Genomic DNA, 14,151 nt, shown 5'->3' on the forward strand with positions numbered 1-14,151 from the left:
CAAGGACGTCTGGGCCAATAAGGTGCTACAAGGAGCAGTTCCGCTTTCTCGTGAAGAACCTTTTGGATGACCCTGGGCATCAGCGCTAGGGGGGAGAATGCATATAGTAGCCCCGTGGGCCAAGGGCAACGTAAGGCGTTGTAATTCTCTGCCCCTTGGGATGGGAACCTTGAAAAGAATCTTGGGAGCTGGGCATTGAGGGGGGAGGCGAACAGGTCCACTACCGGTTGCCCGAAGATGGATGCCGCCTCCTTGAACAGTGATGGGTGGAGGCGCCACTCCGACTGGTCTAGGGTAGCCCTGCTCAGCCAGTCTGCTTGGATGTTTGATAGTCCCGAGATGTGTTCTGCCCTGATGGAAAGGAGGTTGGACTCCGCCCAACGGCAGAGGCGCTCGGCCTCCCTCATCAAACGTAATGATTGTGTGCCCCCTTGCTTGTTGATGTGTGCTTTGGCCGTCACATTGTCTGTGAGAATGAGGATGTGGTGGCCGCGTACCTGACGGAGGAAGCTGCGAAGGGCCAGGTGCACGGCGTGAAGTTCCAGCCAGTTTATGTTGCATAATCGCTCTGTCGCTGACCATCTGCCCTGTGATGTGATGGACTGAACATGAGCGCCCCATCCGAACAGACTGGCGTCTGTGGTGACGGTGAGTCTTTGGGGCTCCTTGAGGGGGCAGCCCTTGTTGATGGACGCTTTGCTCCACCAAAGGAAGGACGTGAGGACCTTTGGTGGAACCCTGACCTTGAGTTTTGAGTTGCTTGTGCCGGATCTCTGGTATGGAAGCGGGAACCACTGGAGGGATCTGGTGTGTAGACGGGCCCAGGGAATAATGGAAATACATGAAATCATTTTTCCCAGTAATTGAGATAATTCCAGAAAGGGAACCCTCCTGATGCGCCTGACGGTTCTAACGGATTTCTGGATACTGAGAAGCCTATCCGAAGATAGGAACACCTTCCCTTTCAGGGTGTCAATCACCGTCCCCAGATGGGTTATTCTGGTGGAAGGGGATAATTGGCTCTTCTTCCAATTGATAAGAAACCCATGCTCCTGGAGAGAGGCTAGGGTAACCTGGGTGTCCCTCACAGCTTGATATTTAGAGTAGGATAGGATGAGGATGTCATCCAAGTAACAGTGAAGACGCACCGGGAGGATCCTGAGGTGGGCCGCCAGTGCAGCTAGAACCTTGGTAAAGGTTCTAGGGGCAGAGGCTAAACCAAATGGAAGAGCCACGTATTGGAAGTGGTGGTTATTATAGCAAAAGCGAAGAAATTTGTGATGGGAAGGCCGGATATATGTAGATATGCCTCTGTGAGGTCTATGGATGACAACCAGACCCCTTGTCTAGTTCCCAATAGGATAGATTGCAATGTGTGCATCTTGAACTTACAGTATACCAGATAGCGGTTAAGCCGCTTTAAGTCCAGTATCGCTCTCCATCCCCCCCGAGTGCTTTGGGACTACGAACAAATGGGAGTAGAAACCCCGCCCTCGTTGTGCCTGAGGGACTGGTTGGATGGCCTCTATGTCAATTAGGTGCTGGATAGCTGAATCCATGAGGTTACGCTTAGTGCAGTCCTTGGAGAGAGGACATGGCATAAAGAAATTGGGGGGGGCGGACTGGAACTCGAGGGCCAGGCCGAACCTGATGGTGTCCCTGACCCAGGCGTCAGAAGTAGAGGAGTCCCACTGGTTGGCGAAGGCTTTAAGACGCCCGCCAATGGGAATGGAGTCGTATGGCCTATCTGGAGCGCCGGAAGGGCCGGCTACCTGATCCCCGAAAGGGCCTCTTGTAGCTGCTGCCCCTTCTGTTTCTGTCAGGTGAATCGGCCCTGTCTGGGGGTTGACCCGGCCCAAAGGGAGGGGGCCTTTGAAATCTAGGGGAGACGGGGGCCTGGTAAAAGGGCCGAAAAGGAGTTCTACGAAAGGGCTGCGAGGTTCTAGGTTCTGACCTCCAGGTGAGGGAGGGAAGAAATTTTTTCTTGTTGCGACCCTCCACTAATAGAGGGTCCAAAGACGGTCCAAACAATTTATTTCCCACGATGGGAGCAGAAGCCAATTTGACCTTATTCTTAAGATCTGCCTGCCAATGTTTCAGCCAGAGCAGTCGGCGGGCTGTGATGTGTGATGAGATCGCTCTGGTGGAGAATTTAACAGTGTGGTAGGTGGCATCGGCCGAGAACTCAGCTGCGGCCGTGATCTTGGCTATGTCCTGATGCGCTCTGACATTGGACGCTGGAACGTGTTGTTTAAGCTGGCGGAGCCAGCAAATCGATGAACGGGTGAAGAAAGAGGCGGCAGTGGCCGATCTGATTGCCCAGGCATCTGACTGGTGTGCTCGGCGCAAGGCCAGCTCAGTCCGCTTGTCCTCCAGCCTCAGGGCCTCCAGTGCATCACTGAGGGTGGAGGAAGAGGCTAGACCCACGATGGGCTCATCAATCTCAGGGGTACCCAATAAATTGGAAAATTCTGGGTCCAGATTGAAAATTTGTTTATCATGGGCCGACGGGGCAGGGGGCGTCGCTGTAGAGGCCAACTGTTTAACCACCAGGTCAGAGAAAATGGGAGGAGTTGGGATGATTTCGGCCTCCACCACGGGCTGCTTAAAAATGGAGTCCTCTGGACCTTCTGGAGCAAGAGGAGTGGGATCAGATGGTGACTGAGTGTTTAGGCCCGAAATATTCTTGGCCTTGAAAAGAAGGGACTTGAATAATTGTGGCTTGAATAGCCCCACAAAGGCGGGTTGGTCGGGGGTGAGACCCTCGTCCTCGGACATCTCCCCTTCTAATGGGTCTACCTCAGAAAGGGGTTCGCTGTATTGCAAAGACCCCAAGTCAAACTCCTCTTCTTCCCTGATTAGATCTAGGTCCCCTTCCTCCTCCTCCTCCTCCCTTACTGTAGGGGGAACCTCCCCCTGCAGGGATACCTGTCCATGGAGCGGTTCCGATCTGGGAATGGATCTTACGGATTGAGACTCATGTTCCGAGGCTGACATGTAGTGCCCAGGCCTGGCCATTTGCTGGAGTCCAGCCAAAATGCCTTGGCGGATAGCCAGCTCTATCCAGGATCGTAATTTCTCTGGGACTTCATCTATGAGCGATTCCTCTTGGCATAGGCCAGCAGCAGTAGGCATGAAGGTGGCTTCAGGAGCCCTTCTAGCCGGAGTTCCAGTAATCTGCGCCAGATGACCCTGAGAGGGCGAGCTGCGCCTGGATGGTGAGGAAAAAACTGGAGGGGGGGAGCAGATGTAGAGGGAGTGGAGGGTGGGAGGACTGTAGCAGGGGCCTCTTTGGAGCTCCTGCTAATCTCCTTCTCCAGGGCCCTATGGCGCCTCAGGGCATCCCTCTGGGAGGCTTTGGAGGTCTCCTTAGCCTGTCTGCGCAAGTGATGGGTCTTAGATTTAGCCTTCAGAAAAGGTCCTCTAGAAGTATTACCCTCTGCCATTTCTGTGAGAATACTAGTACTGCAGAATGTGGTATGAGTCAGATTGAAGGCGGTTGGCGCGCCCAGGGGCCAATCTGTAGCAAGAATGGGAGCCCTGATAATATTTCACCCCCGTTCGTATTTTAATTTTATTTATTTATTTATTTATTTATTTTTATTTTTATTATATTTGTATAAAGGTAACCAATTAGCCAAAAAACAACAAATCCAATCAGCCGAAAGGAGAACGCCTGAGGCCCAGAAAGGCAGAGAAAAACTAGGGCCTTTAGCAACCTTCCTTCCCAGGCAACACTGGGCGGGGGTTGCTGCTGCAACTTCGCAGCTAACAGTGAGCTGTGGTGAAGCCAACAATTTAAACCAGAATTAATAGTCAGAACCTCAATTGCAAATGCAAGGGCAGAGGTGAAATCGCTCAGAAACAGGCCTAGGGGTCCTGTAACGTGGAGCAGAGAGCACACACAGCAAGGAAAACTGCAAACAAAATGGCGGCGGCCACGAGGAAGCTTTCAAAATGGCGGCTGCAACTATGCGAGGGCTCTGCAGATAGCTCAGTGCGGATTTCTCCTCCAAGAGCTAGCCAAGGCTCTTAATTGGAGAGAGAGAAGCAGGGAAGGGGGGGGGGACTAGCCCTTCCCTGCTGAAACAGCGTTCTCAGGGGGGAATAAACTAAAAATGAAGCAAACCGAACTGAAAATAAACTGCAAATTGCGAAAGGAAGGCAAAGCAGCACACAAAGAAGGCAGGGTAAGGTTTTGGGAAGGGAGGTAGTGCAAAGGCACTAATGGGTCTCCCCCTTGCCACCCATGGGGGCGCAAAAAGCGCTTCCCTAGGGTGAATGGCAAACAAACAGACCACTTGCGCAGGGCTAAATGAGAGAGAAAACAAATCGAACCTGAAATCAGAAGAAATTGCGATTGAAGACAACAAATCCTGAATCAGCCAAGAAGCTAGTCTATGCACTGCCTGTCTCGCACGAGGCTGAGCAAAAACTGGGGAACACTATGGAGGAGACACGTGGAAGGAGGAGGAGCATTCCTCAAAATCAAGCTCAGCCTATGAATGCAGAGACTGAAGCACCACCCACTTCTGGATGCTCCGAGCAGCTCTAAGGAGAATGTATGGGATACAATGAAGGCATATGCCAGAGGCTTGATAATAGACTATACAAGGAAAAGAAATACTATGAAAAGATTAGCTTCTAAGGCATTAGAAGATGAGTATAAAGGACTTGAAAAAGAGCTACAGAAAATGCCACAGAGAAAGGACATTAAGCTAAAAATGGATATAACCAAACATAAAATGGGTCTAATAGAAAAAGAAGAATTAGCACAAAAAATTAGAGGTGCCAAACAGAACTATTTTGAAGATGCAAATAAACCAGGTAGATGGTTAGCATATAAATTGAGAAAGGAGAAAGAATCAAGGAAAATATTGCAATTAATAGACGACCAAGGCCAAGTTTGCTATGGTAGTAAAGAGAAGAAGGAAATTATTCGAGATTATTATGGGAAACTATACACACAAGAGAATATTGATGAGGAAAGAGTTAAACAGTATTTACAGAATGCTAATTTACCCCAGATACCTAAAGAGATTGAAACAATGTTAGAAAGCAATATAACGATGATGGAGTTAACTGAAGCACTTAAGAAATAAAATAATGGAAAGGCACCAGGCCCAGATGGACTTCCGGCAGAATTTTACAAAACATTACAAGAATCATTGAATTTTCCATTGCTAGAAGTTATGAATGAAGTTATGTTAAAGAAGAGGATACCTAAATCATGGTCAGAAGCTTATATCACACTTGTTCCAAAAGAGGAGACCGATCCATTACAAATCAAGAACTATAGACCTATCTCCCTACTAAACGTAGATTATAAAATCTTTTCTTCAATATTGGCAGAAAGACTTAAAAAATATTTGAATAATTTTATTCATCCTGACCAAAATGGATTTCTGCCAAAGAGACAAATCAAAGACAATATGAGAGTAATCTTGGACACTTTGGAATACTACGAGGCACATCCCGAAAAACAAATGGCTTTGATATTTCTAGATGCACAGAAGGCATTTGATAATGTGAATTGGCGATTCATGTTATTACTGCTGGAACAGATGGGATTTGCTAGAAAATTTATTCAAGCAATAGAAGCTATATATCATAAGCAGAGAGCAAAGGTAATGATAGAGGGAGAACTGACAGAATCTATCGATATAAGAAAAGGAACAAGACAAGGGTGCCCACTATCACCTGTTGTTTGTGTTAACTTTGGAAGTGCTAAATAGAAATGTTAGAGATGAAAAGAATATAAAAGGGATGAAAATTAAAAAGGAAGAATTTAAGTTGCAAGCATTTGCAGATGATCTGGTTTTTATCTTAGAAAACCCACTAGAAACAGCATTAAAATTGATAGAAAAGATAGAGACATATGGAAAGGTGGCTGGTTTGAAAATAAATAAAGATAAGACAAAGATCTTGACAAAGAATATGCTATCAAGACAAAAGGAAGAATTGGCAGACCTACTGAAAATTCAGGTCACAAATAAGATCAAGTACTTGGGGATATACTTGACAGCAAGATGCAGTACACTAAAAGGGAATAATTATATTAAACTTAAACAGCAGATAGCGCTAGATTTGGCGAAATGGGAAAATTTACAACTGTCATTAATAGGGAGAATATCAACAATCAAGATTACCCAGAAGATTATATTTGTTTCAAACAATTCCAATTACGCTTGGAAAAGACTACTTTGAAGATTTAAATGAAATTGTGTTGAAATATACATGGCAAGGTAAGAAAGCGAGAATAAAGTTAAAACTTTTGCAAGATGCTAGAATAAGAGGAGGATTTGGTTTGCCTAATTGGGAGTTGTATTACCAAGCTACAAATTTGATGTGGGTTAAGGAATGGATAACATTAAGAAATACTAGATTGTTGACATTAGAAGGACATGACCTGTTGTTGAGGTGGCATGCTTTTTTATGGTATAAAGGAACTAAAACACAGGGGTACTTTAGAAGACATTATATATGGGAGTCTCTGTGGTTAAACTGGGAAAAGATTAAAAGACAATGTTATTTGAAAATTCCAGTCTGGTTATCGACTATTGAAGCATTTTCTTATCCTATAATATACAAAAAGGAACAAACAGTTAGATATGGTGAAATATTTAATGAAAAGGGTGAACTTAAATCTATACAAAAACTAGAGGAAAAAGGTATAAAGATGAATTGGTTTTCATATGCGCAAATACATTCAAGGTATGATAAAGATTCTAAAACAGAAGATTTCTATGATAAACTGGCTGACTTAGATAAGATTTTGATCAAAATTGAGCTTCTGGCACCCAAGCACTTATGTTGGCCATCCAGTTACAGGCTTCATCCCAGAATTCTATACTTCCCCATCAGTGGCTTCCCCTTGTTCCCCCACATGGCATTTCTCCTGAATCTTTTTCATAACACCAAATGTCACTACGACATGTGGGAGAGAGCCATCTTATAAAAACATGATACTTGCCATCATACTAGTAACAAAAAGAGATCCCCAAAGAGATATCTTTGCTTTTGAAAGAGTAGAAAAATAAAATCAATAAATTTTCAAACAAAAGTGTAAATTCATATGGTCACAATATTAAAATCTTGATATTTAGATATTACATTTTAGAACATTGCCAGTGTTGTCTTAAACATGAAAAATAATGCATATTAGTTATGCAAATTTAATTATCCTAATTAAGCATAATTTAAAAGCCAACCTACATTACTGCTTATATAGACTAATCCCATCAGCCTGATATCTCCATTAATTAGTCAAGAGTTGTGCAAAATTATTCCTGTATAGATGTTTGGAAGATAATCCATTGTAAGGAACATCTAGTGTTTCAAATGTTCTTCAAAACTGAATGTTTAGAATTTGGAATGCCTGTTTAAAGCTTCCTAAATGTTTGAAGCAACATGCTTTATATTTGAAATAGTAGTTTCAGTGAGAACATTTCAAACCAAAATGTTTAGCATCACATACTTGAAGATTTTTTTCAAGAACATTCCTTTAGCCTCTGTTCTTAGCCATTCAATATATCTTTTCTCTATTTCAACCACATTAAGCATTGTACATATTTTTCTAACTCATCATCCATGCACATAACAAATAGGTAGAATATATATTTTGTATTTGCTGATAACTATCGCAAGGGCCACTCAGCCATTGAGCCCAGGATTGACTGACTAGCTCTTCTTGCAGTCCACAAAACTATTAGGGATCAGCTTTGAATTTATAATTTCATGATGGGCTATTTTTTTCACTTTCTAACTGTTCATCTGTCATATATTACCACTGGGAAGCCCATTAACAATACAATGTCCTTCTTTGATATTGCACTTACCACAGGGGTGGGCTTCAAAAATTTCAGCAACCAGTTCTCTGCCCGGTTGCTGGGTAGCCACGGCCACGGTGGGTGTGGCCTAGTTGGCTCCCTGCACCACGGTGGGGGGGCATATTTGCCCTTCCCAGGCTCCAGAGTCTTTCCTTGAACCTCCAGGAGGGTGAAAACGGCCTCCCCCAAGCTCTGGAATTCCTTCGAAGGCCAGAAACGGGCCCATTTCCAGCCTTCCAGCGCCTCCAGGAGGGCCATTTTTGCCCTCCCCAAGCCTCCATGCAGGCCCTGTACTTACCTGGCATCCAAAACGGGCCACGTGGGGACTCCTGGAAGGGGCAGTGTGGGGTGGGCGGGGCCAACAAGAGGTGGGATTTACTGGTTCGCTGAACCAGTAATTAAAAATGATCAAATTAGCTACCAGTTCACCCGAACCGGTGCGAACCAGTAGCAGCCCACCCCGACTTAACACCTCTTGCAATTTGCTCAATGATTTATCAATGTCTTATGGTAAACAGTGGTGTTCATTTTATATCCACTTGCTGCAATGGCAGGATCTTATTATTTATTGAGATATAGCAATTATTTCTATTTCTTTCTGTGGTTTCAGGCACAGATAGTAAACTGTGCAATTATCTGGGCTGAAATGTTCCATTACACCCTAAGCTCATCTATTCCTAAAATATGCAATATTTTTTTTAAACTTTATATTCTCACAATTTCATATCATTTTTGGTCTGTCATATTTTCATATCTCATGTTCCAACTGACTCTGTCTTTGTGAAGCAGAGGTTCCCAACCTGGTCTCTCAGTTCATGTTTGTAAAGACATTATGTCAAGCTTCAGCTGGCAAAAGAGGAATGGAATCCAAAAACACCTGGTAACTTATTTTTATTGTCGAAAATTGTAAGCCATAATGAAAGAATGCTAGAAACTAAAGTTTCAACCATAAACGCTATTTATAGACAGAATTCAAACCCTTCAATGCCTTTTCTTGAGCCTTTCCTACATAATGAACAATTTTAGAGAAAATGAAGGCTCTCTTTTTGCAAGATAGACAAAATGGAAAGTGTGCTGCTTTGTTGTCACGTTGTTCTTCTTTGTGAGAATTTTCACAAATTTGTTAGGCCACAGTGATAGAAGTATCATATGAATTGTTGGCATTCACCACTAAAATAAGAAAACATCAGTTGAGAGGTGCATACAGCTAACTGACATTCAAAGTATAAGAAAAAATACCTCATGCTTATTAAAGATTAGCTTTGTGTTGTTTCGTTCTATTCTGACCAAATCTGAAAGTAAGCCATATGTGTTTCTGGGGAAAAAACAACTAAATATGCAAATTTATCTTCTGGTAAATTAGACAGGATCTATGCTTTCTTTTGGGGATCTATAATTCACATTCTATAAAGAAAGTAGGGGAGATTCTAATTTTCCAGATCAGTCTGTTCCTTCCGATGCTCAGGATAAAATAATGGCTGCTAATTGAACAATTTTACCTCCATTTTTCAACTCTAGGCCCACCACATCCTTCCACAATCTTAATTCCTACTACACCATTTCTTTCTATTATACACAATCTTCAATTCCTTCCCTCTATTAGTTATATTCCTTAAATAAAGTATATTTTGAAATAGTATATTTTGAAAAGCTCATATAGTCATTTCTATACAGTACAGCAAAGAACAGGATAATTCTATCCATGTTTTTCAGTCATAAATATTACATTCTGAAGTAAAAATTCACAGAAATATACTATTTTTCAATATCACTAATACTGGAATAATAGGAAAATAATAATCACATAAAAGTTAAGGCTAATAAAAAATGAAAAGCTGTAAGAATTTTTTTCTTCCTAAGAAGCAGGGAAAATAGTTCAGGAAAAATAATGTTAATTTTACAATTGTTGAGGGTTGGTTTATCTGACTATGTATGTTTATCCATGCTATGTTTCTTCTACTTCTATCTTTTATCCTACCTTTTTATATATAATTTAAGGAGGTGAACATACCTAATATTATGGAATAATTACAAGGTTTTCCTTGCTAAACATAAAAAGTATCAGTGTTCAGGGTTTAAGAGCATTAAGATATTTCCTCTATGCTAAAATATCTCTAACATATAGACTCTCAACAATACAAAGGTGCTCGATTTAAAAAATATACTTAAAATCAATTCAGATATTTTTATTTTCCCACTGAAACTGATCTGTTTTGATAATCTGTTGTGAATTATCAGAGAATTAGAAATCAGTGAAGTAACAACATGAAATGTTTTTGAAATAGGTCTTTTAGGTCTTATGCAATATTTTAAAAAACTTAAATGAGGGGAGTGATTGCTATTACAAATGGCAAAGGTTACTCTAAGAAATAGGCTGCTGCAGATTAGAAACATCACAGCACACACTGGACTTTAAACTATCACAGGACATCATGCCATGTCTTATTCTTGATCCACGTCACCGGTAATAAATTCTTATATATTAGGAACTACAAACCTGCTACATATTTTAAATTTAAACCATATTTATGAATGTTGGTAGTGGTACATTTGCTTAAGTTAACTTATTAAAAATTAACTTCAAACACTGAAAGCATGCTCCGCAACCTCAGTATGTACCAAATGAAGTTGAATACTTTGGGCACAAGATATAAATGTACATATATCACACTGAATGAACATTTGAGCCGGTCAGTTCAATGCTATCTATCCCCATATAGTTCTTCAAGGTTTTAAATGGAGCATTTTCAGGCCTATGACTAAAAATCATTCATTAGAAATAGGAAGGAAAAAGCATAAATCTTCCATTTGAAGCATGCACTCTAATGTTCAACTAGCACATTCAATTAGGCTTTATTAGCATTTACAGCCATTCCATTGCATTCCAATGCAAGATACTTTATTTATAATGGGTGGGAAAGCTGCTCCAGTAGATTCTCCTGTTCATAACACACACAGATTTGCACTACAGTATAAATCCTGTTTCTTTTCAACAGTAAAGCAAAAGTTTTAAACAGCCTTCCATAACCTGGCAGCTCTAAATATGTTGGGAATGTAACTCCCGAATCCTAGTTAGACTAGAAAACTTGCTTCAATAAATGTTTCAGAACCAAATTATCAGGGATATAAGTTCCTATTAAATTATTAATTTTTATATTTACACACACACTCAACTTAAGGTAATGAATGTAGTTAATACTGTTGTGTATTTTCCCCACCACAATCCTGTGAGGTGGATTGGGCTGTCTCAGAGTCATCACTGGGCTAGCTTTCATGCCTAAGGGAAGCTTAGGATTTGGTCTCCTGGTTTCTAGGCCAGTCCCTTAACCACTATACCAAACTGGCTATCTCTTCATCATAAAAGTATCTACAGTATGAATACATCTCTAGATTCATTTTCAAAATGCCTGCTTCAAATATATTTCTTAGGATTACTTTCATGACATTTATATTTTATCACAATAAGAGAGTATTGCTGAGTTCACATATACATAGGCTAATTAGGGTTCATTGTATTTCCACAATACAACAAACCATAATTAGCCTACGTATGTGTGAATTGGAAAATTATGTTAATTAGATAAATCAATATTTCGCCTGCAAATGAGTCTTTATAAAAAATCTTGACCAATTCTAAAGCCTTTTAATAAGATTTGCCTTTAAATGCAATTATACAAATATGACAACTGTTCATTAATATTTTAACATATATTAATTCACAGAACTCAGTCCACCCTGAAATACTGGCAAAATCCTGCTCCTGGAGTCTGACTTTCCTATCATAACTTCCAAGGCTAACATGTATGTAAATTTCAGCCAAAACAAAATTAACTAGTCTTACATATTGCATTTAGATCCAGTTTATACTTGTTTTTTATGTCCACTTCTCCGTCTGTAAATAAAGTTTTACACAGTTAGTTCAACTAAGTGTATCCAAGATTTGTTAGAATTTTATTCAACTTCCATATTCGGATCTTTACAAATGAATTGCAATATAATATCTAAAGAAAATCGATTTATTTCTCTACCTAAACCATTTACTTAAAAAAAAAAAATCCCCACTGCTTTTTGCATGGGGGGAAAAAAGCCTGAACCACATCCCTCCTCTCATCACGCATTTCCTGTATCTCACTAGACTAGGGCATCGCTCAAGTTCACCTTAAGCACGCCGCGATTGTGCCCTCCTGTAAGTGCCTCCCTTCTCACGGATCTCATCCACCGCGTTCTGAAGCGGACTCGCTAAGCCGCAAGAAAAGGCGAGCATCACCGGCAACCACGCTCCATCCTAGCCAAGTTCTCCATTAAAAACAAAATAAAATAAAATACGCGACGAGCGTAAAGCACCTCAAAAGTTCACTTCGGCAGCCCACGCACTTTGAGCTGCCTAAGGTCGCCACCCTTCAGCTTGTTTGGACAGCAATTACAAGGCCAAAGAGATTTCGGGACTGGGCTCCTCTGCGGCTGGACCTCCTTCTCGGAGCAGACGTCAACTCTCCACGAAGTGTACCGATTTACTTTCACCCCGCGCCTGTCCGGTGATTTCCACCACCCCACCCCACCGCCCAAAAAAAGATCTGGAGCTGAGAGGAGAGGAAACCTAAATTCCGGACCTGGAGCCAGAATAAACTAAAGGCAATTGGATTCAGCCGCCCCAAAGACGTGAAAGCTCGCCAGCGGTTCCAAGCAGAGATCTTACTCACTCATAACGTTCCTTTTCGCCTTTCTCTTTAGCACATCACCTCCACTCCGCATGCCGGACAAGACAGCGCCCCCGGTGGGAGAGCGAGCCTCGCCTCCGTCGACCCTCACCCGGAGCTCGCTCCCTCGGGAGGGTGTCGCTGCTGCTGCTGCTGCCGCCGCTACTGTTGTCGTCGTGGAGGGAAAAGAGGAGGCGCGCCTCTTCCGTTCCTCTCTCTCGGCTGAAGGCGGCGGTGACGAGAGCGATTCCGCGGAGGGGGCGGAGGAGAACTGAACGGCGGAGCAAAGCCGGCAGGAGGAACCGCCCAAAGCCTACATCACGGCAACTGCGCAGGCGCCTCAGGGCCAGTGCAAAGGCGCGCCGGACTATTCTGGGGTGACTGACAGGGTAGAATCCAGCAACGGAGGGTGGAATGGTAGCACTTGGGGAGGCTTGCAGGATCGCGGCTCCATCCTCCTTCCTTCCGCCTTCCGTGCTCCGACACGACTCGATTTGGTTAAGTCTCTGCCTCGTTCCGATTGTCTACCCCGGAGCTAAAGTTCAGAATGCAATATTGCTCTTAGCTTTCGTTCCTTCAAACACTCAGCATCTTCAAGCTGAGTGAAGTAAACCAGCTAAAAGAATGATTTGCATTCTCACTAATGTGGAGTCTGAATTCAAGGGGGTGTAATTCGCTTTATCAAGAATTAAGAAAACTTTTTTTAAAAAATTACCAGAACCAAGGAACAAACTCTGCTGCCAGTCAAAGATCCAGGACCGTATTTTTATGTATTTGTTAATGTATTAGATTTGTAAAAACTGCCTAATTGTCATGAGACTCAAAGGGCAAAAGGTTAAATCTGAAATGTTTAATCTCTCTTTACAGCTGCTACCTGGGTTTGATGAATGGTGCAATTTTTAAGGATTTTTTTCATTCAGCCGAAAATAATATTTTTGATATTTCCTTACTACTGTATTTTAATAGCCTTATTATGAACCAGAAACATGGTCATAGTAATGGAAATTAATTTTCTTTCAAATCAACTAAAAATAGCCAGCTGTGTAATTTAATGTGTCTCTTGATGAATTTTCAGGCCCCTGGACCTCTTCCGTTCTCTGGCAGCAAGTGTTTTTAAGTGCATTGTAAAAACAAATTAAGTCTTCCTATGCAGTATCCTTCACCTGACTTTTGTACCAAAGCATTATTACATTGGTATCAAGAGAAACCATGAGTAATTTCCTTATGTACATATAAAACTCTATCATCTGGCAAAACAGCTCAACAGTCCAAAGCAGGGGTGTCAAACTCAGTCAAGGCATCATCACGTGATGTATCACAACTTTTCCCCCCTGCATTAAGCCAGCCACATCCCACCCTTGGGCCATGAGTCTGACAGCCCTGTTCCAAAGCCTTAATGTGTACATGATATGGTCTAAAATGTCACTTCTGTATAGTGTTTCTACCTGGTGTATCAATAGAATATAGAATTCTTTATTGTCCAAATGTGATTGAACACACAAGGAATTGATTTTCAGTTTACAAGGAATTTATAAGGAATTGATTATACAAGACATAAAGTCTGTTATGAAGATAACTCCAACTTAACCCTGACCTAAAACAAAACTGACCATATTGCAAGGAAT

General features: G+C 42.0%; 1 protein-coding gene across 1 annotated transcript in view; it reads right to left on the reverse strand.

Annotated features, from left to right (window-relative positions):
* Positions 1 to 12,990, reverse strand: part of RABGAP1L (RAB GTPase activating protein 1 like) — a 191,694-nt gene extending 178,704 nt beyond the window's left edge. Inside the window, exon 1 of the mRNA XM_026669180.2 lies at positions 12,530 to 12,990. The gene's annotated coding sequence lies outside the window, so the exon portion shown is untranslated. The remainder of the gene's footprint in view (positions 1 to 12,529) is intronic.
* Positions 12,991 to 14,151: the final 1,161 nt, after the last annotated feature.

The sequence above is a fragment of the Notechis scutatus genome, chromosome 3, assembly GCF_049901735.1.
Source record: "Notechis scutatus isolate UNSWTSFEM ecotype Mainland chromosome 3, rNotScu1.2, whole genome shotgun sequence".
Lineage (NCBI taxonomy): Eukaryota > Metazoa > Chordata > Lepidosauria > Squamata > Elapidae > Notechis > Notechis scutatus.